Source organism: Sceloporus undulatus, chromosome 6 (assembly GCF_019175285.1).
Source record: "Sceloporus undulatus isolate JIND9_A2432 ecotype Alabama chromosome 6, SceUnd_v1.1, whole genome shotgun sequence".
In the NCBI taxonomy this organism is placed as follows: domain Eukaryota; kingdom Metazoa; phylum Chordata; class Lepidosauria; order Squamata; family Phrynosomatidae; genus Sceloporus; species Sceloporus undulatus.
Window position 1 is genome coordinate 157,045,583 of NC_056527.1, and position 6,000 is coordinate 157,051,582.

Below are 6,000 nucleotides of genomic sequence, written 5' to 3' on the forward strand. Positions count from 1 at the left end.
AGTTCGTTGAGGCATCAGCGCACACAATAACTAGAGTTCCCAGGATTCCATAGCACTGGCCCTTGGCAGTTCATGTGGCGCCAAACCGGGTTATCTCTGCAGTGCGGAGATAAAGGCACCAGATCCCACCTGATTTTGGAAACTGAACGGGATTAGATCTGCCTAAATAAAGGCACCAGATCCCGACGGATCTTGGAAGCTAAACACTGCGAAAGCACCAGATCCTGCCTGATCCCTGGGTCAGATCCCCCTAAATCCCCGAAAGATCACCAGATCCAGAAAGGCATTGGGAGCCTGGGGTTTCGTATACAAGGGGATCTAGTCTGATGCCAGGATCTTGTAGGCGAGTCTACAAAGGGATCTTGTCGAGGCTCACTCAGAGAGAGAGAGAGAGAGAGAGAGATCGGGAGCATGAGTTTTCGTCAAGGGGATCAAGTACCGGCGCCTATGCAAAGGGATCTTATAGGCGAGAATCTTGTATAGCAAGTACGCATAGCTGTATGCAAAGGGATCTTATAGGCAAGGAAGGATCTCTTAAATAATAATAGCAATAATAATAATAATAGTAATAATAGTAATAATAATAATAATAATATGAAGAAGGGAGAACGAATGCAAAGGGATGCATGCAACCAATTCTAAGGATGCTGCAGTTCTCAAGCGAGAGTTGCTGGTGAAAAAGAAATCGGTTTGTTTGTTTGTTTGTTGTTTGTTTAAAAGAGAAATCGATGTTGGAAAACAAAACAAACTGGAACGAATGGCGAGCCTTCCGTCATTTGTCGGGTGTCGCGTTCCTTCAATCCTCATCATCTTCATGGACTAAACGCATCTGAAGAAGTAGACTGAAGCCTAGGAAAGCTCAAGCCGCCCACTTCTTTCTTTTAATTAGGTCCACTTTGAGGGCCCCTTTTTAGCTTCCTTGGCTCAGTGCTAGGGAATCCTGGGAAACCTTATGGCACCCGGACAGAGGAGGCTCCATGTCTCACGAAACGCCAGGGCGCTTCAAGCGGTCTCAAACTGGGTTATTTCTGGAGTGCGGTTTGGACCTTGAACCTGAAAGGTGTTACGAGACCTCTCTCTCTGTGTGCTGATTCTAGAGACTAACACGGCTATGTCTTTGCATTTGGGAACCCTAAGCATTTCAGAAGCCTCCTCCTCGGAAGAATGAATGATTCTGTCCCGTATTGAAATTTCCCTTTCAATTCCTCAGATTAGCAAGGAGGTTTATTTGCAACCCCGGAGTAGTTGGACTACTGTAGTATGGTTATTATTACCATCATCATTAAAGTCATTATTGTGGTTGTTATTAATTGCAACTGCCATTATTGCGGTTGCGGTTGTGTGCCTTCAGATCGTTTCAGGAAGAGTTTCTTAGCCCAGATTTATCCACCTTTTTTTCCTTTGGATGCCTCGCCTTTTTTATTTTGAAATGCATCGCCAACATTTTTAAATGCCGGAAACTACACACACAAAACACACACAACACACACAGAGCTCCCCTTTCCCTCTCATGCCATGCGCTTCTTATTCATCGAGACCAGAATGGTCCAAATGCCAGGATCTGGGGCTGCATCCGTACTGCAGAAATAATCCGGTTTGATCACTAAAGTACAGTCCTCAAAACCCCATAGCATTGAGCCATGGCGGTTAAAGTGGGTTCAAGGCGGATTATTTCTGCAGTGCGGATGCAGCTTTACTCGGAAGTCATTGGACTGCCTTTCTTTTCTTTTCTTTCTTTTAATTCTTTCTTTCTTTCCTTTCCTTTCCTGCTTTCCTTCTTCCTTCCTTCCTTTCTTTCCTTCCTTCCTTTCTTTCTCTAGAGCCCAAATCCCAGGGAAATTGCAGAGGAAAAAATTGCCTAGAGAGGGAAAAATCCTACATAATAACAATAATATAGGATTTTAACCATATATATATATATATATTACACAAACAATTAAAATCACACACACATATAATACACAGACAACATGAAATAATATAGGGTTTTTATATGATATAAGATTGTTAGTTTTATTATTATATATACACACACATAGGATTATATGTGTATTGTGTTTCTCTCTATAAATCTCTGTGTGATATATATGTATATATGCACACTTATAGGATTGTGTGTGTGTGTATATATATATATATATATATATATATATAATTATGTATATACACACAAAAATATAGGATTATATATGTGTGTGTATTGTGTGTGTGTATTATGTGTGTATATAAGTGTGTGAATATATATACATAGGATTGTGTGTGTGTATATAAATATATATACATAAATACATATCCATTTATATATATATTACATATACTATACACACACACACACACACACACACACATATTTTAAGCATACTTTCTGCCTGCAAACAACCCTTCTACAATGAAGGCAGACCAAAAACAGACCCCTAGCTGGAGATATAGCAACACGAAGGCAGCACAGTTGTTGTTTTGTGTCAACAACACAAATACAGGTATATTAGGATGAAGAAAGAGCAGGGATGGCTTTGGAGGAGGAATCTAAACACCTATTAGATTTCTGGAAGAGAGAACGATTCTTGGGTTGATTTCTTCTTTCTTTGCCTTCTTGGCTTCTGGGGACTCTTTTTATTTATTCTCTATCCGGCATTAAGGATTATGGTTGCATCTGCACCGCAGCAAAAATCTGGTTTGAGACCTCTTTAAGTGCCATGGCTCAATGCTACTGAATCCTGTGAATGGTAGTTTGTTGGTGCCACAACAAATTGCTGTTCCCAGGATTCCATAGCATTGAGCCATGGCACTTAAAGTGGTCTCAAACCAGATTACTGTTGCAGTTTTGATGCAGCCCATGAAAGCTGTGTCCCACCAGATTCCAAGAGGCTTGTTCCAGGGCTCTACCTTTCCTTTCCTTACCTTACATATCCAAAGGATGACTCCATTCCTATGTGGTCCACAAGACGCAATATCTCACACACAGCCTGGCTCTGGGTGCAAAACACCTGGCGGGTATTGCCCCTCAGTTCCCTTCCATTAGTACCACTGCACCCTTGGCCCATCTCCCTAGATAAAGCCTAAATGGGTGCCTCTTTTGTGGCTTGGAATAGGATTGATTCTTGGTTCTCCATCAGAATCTTCTGCACACTTGTCCTTTTTTAAGTTTGAGCATTGGACTATGACTCTGAAGACCAGGGTTCAAATCCCCACTTGACCATGGAAACCCACTGGGTGACCTTGGGTGAGTCACACTCTCTCAGCCTCAGAGGAGGGCAAAGGCACAGTCTATGTTTTGTATCTTTACATATACTTAGCTATACAGAAATCCTGTTAGTGATTTGCAAAGATGTGTAACGGGACACCAGCAAGCGTGTCTTGACATGCGCCAGGCTCTACCTGGTGTGCGCTGGCACTCCCTGGGTGGTGTCCCAAAGTACAAAGCACAAGATGAGCATCAGTCCCAATTAGCATCTGGTCCTTTTGAGCATTGGTCACTTTGCCAGCTCCCCTAGATAGCTAGTTCTTTGTTTTCTGTATTGTGTCGAACTGGCAACACTAGGGATTATTATTTTTAAAGCAACATTCCCTAGACCAAGCCATACCATAAAGCAACATCCTTCTTGGAGGTCTTTAAGCAGAGGCTGAATGGCAATCTGTCAGGGATGCTTTGACTGAGAGTTCCTGCATGGCAGAATGGGGTTGGACTGGACGGCCCTTCTTGGGGTCTCTTCCAACTCTATGATTCTATGATTCTATCCTTTTGACTGATAGAAAGAAAAAGACAATAGAAAAAGAGGAAGACTACACTGAAAATGGATTGATTCAACCAAGGAAGGCATAGCCCTGAATTTGCAAGACTTGAGCAAGGCAGTTGATGGTCAGAGTTCTTGGAGGTCTCTCCTTCATAGAGTTATCATGAATCAAAGTCAACTTGATGGCAAATATCAGCAATAATATTTGAAAGTGGTGCTCCAAGAGATGCATGGATGCACTGGACTCCCAAAATAATAAATGCATTCAAGAGCAAACCAAGCCCCAGCTCTCACTACAAGCCACATTGATACGATTAAGGCTGTCATACATTGAACATGTCTAATTGGAGAGGATAATAAGGCTTGGTGAAGTAGAATGCATTTGAAAAGAGGAAAGTTCCACTATAGTTGGACTCAGTCAAGGAAGGCACAGCCATGAGTTTGCAAGACCTGAGCAGGGCTGTTAATATGAGGGGGGGGGGGGTCTTGGAGGTCTCTCATTCACAGAGTTGCCATAAGTCAAAGTTAACCTGATGGCATATAGAAACAGCAACAATAAGGACAGGTCACAGCAATATGTTTTAGCCAGAAAAAAGAAAGCACTCCCACATTAACTGTGGAATTATATCTATGTTCTGAAAGAGAAGGGAGGTCTAGGGGCAGGGGATGTACAGATGATGCCATCTTTCATGCTAAACAAGATGTCCTGACACTCTGAGCCTACAAGGCCTGGCTCTGTTACTATTGGGGTAAGGACTTAAATAAGTTTCATTGCATTATGATTCAGACAAGAAGTTCTTATCTCTGTCCATTATTCCACTGCAGCAGAGATGTAGCCACGATTTTGGGAAGGGGGCTTCAGACTATGTGCCACCATAATAATGGGGCTTGGGCACTGCGACGGCACACACCATTCATTGTATCTAACAGAATGGGGGGGCGGACCCCATGGTCCCCCCCTACTCCCCTACTTTTTAAAGTAGCCTCGCAGCATCTTTAATGCCCCCTTTCCCACTTTGTCTTCAGCTTACTTCAGTTGCTGCAAACGCAGAGCAGAGTACAACAAGCTGTTTGCACTCAGTTAGCTCAGCAGAAGTGGGGATGGGTAACAAAAGCAACAAGCTGGAGGTGCGCACACATTCTTCAGACATATCCTATGTCAAGTCAAATCTTCCTCAGTGTCATGCCCCCCATGATGATGGGGTATGGACTGCAAGTCCATCATCCTTGACAATGCTGGCTGTGGCTAGCTGGGAACCGTAATCCAAAACACATACAGGGGCATGGTGTTGGAGAAAGCACTGTCCTGGGGACATACCATTTCGACATGCAGGTGAGAGTGGAATATCCCATGGCTTAATGTTTCTCTGCACAAAATCATGTCTGTGCCATGACAAATAGCATGTCATTGGAAATGTTAAGCCAGATCCTTTCTGCCTGCTTTCTAGCTTTCTATATGCAGAGAGGAGTACGCGATCTCTGCCTTGCAGTCTAAAGTGGTCCAGCCCAGATATAGGTCTGGTCTACCACCTTTCTGGGAACTAGGCCAGTCAATACTGCAGCATCCTTTTAAAGAGGCTTTGCCTTTCCAGTGGTAGACTGAAGCACACCTCAGCTCAAACATTTCCAGCAAGGTGTTTTCTGGGAAGGAGTGTTAACATCTTTCTTTTTTCCTGCCCCCACTCTCTTTATAAACTCTTGAGTGAAGCTGCAGAAGTATTGCTCTCTTTCTTCCCAGCAGGGAATCCCAAAGTACAGTGCAATGAGTTACTCTTCCTAGCCACCCATTAAGTGCTCTCAGCAAAGCCAGAAGAGACACTGATATAATAATTACATAGCTTGGCCAGGACAGTCCCAATTAATTCCCTATCTCCTTGCTTTAATTCTTTAGAAAGCTTCATCTCCATCCCCAAGTGAACTCAGGCTGCATCTACACTGCGGAATTAATGCACTTTGACACTGCTTTAACTGTCGTGGCTCAATGCTATGGAATTTTGGGATTTATAGTTTTGTGAGATATTTAGCCTTCACTGTCAAAGCGCTCTAATAGCACATCAAATTACAAATTCTGGGATTCTATAAGATGGACAGTTAAAGCAGATTGCAGAAGATCAGGAACTGGTCTTGCCTGAAATCTTTGGGTGCAGGTATCCAGAAAGACTAGGTGTCCCTTAATGTTAGAGATGTCCCTTATTTAGTGATTGGAAAATGTCCCTTATATGGTTGCTTTTGTTGTTAAATGCTCTTATGTCAATCCGGACTCATA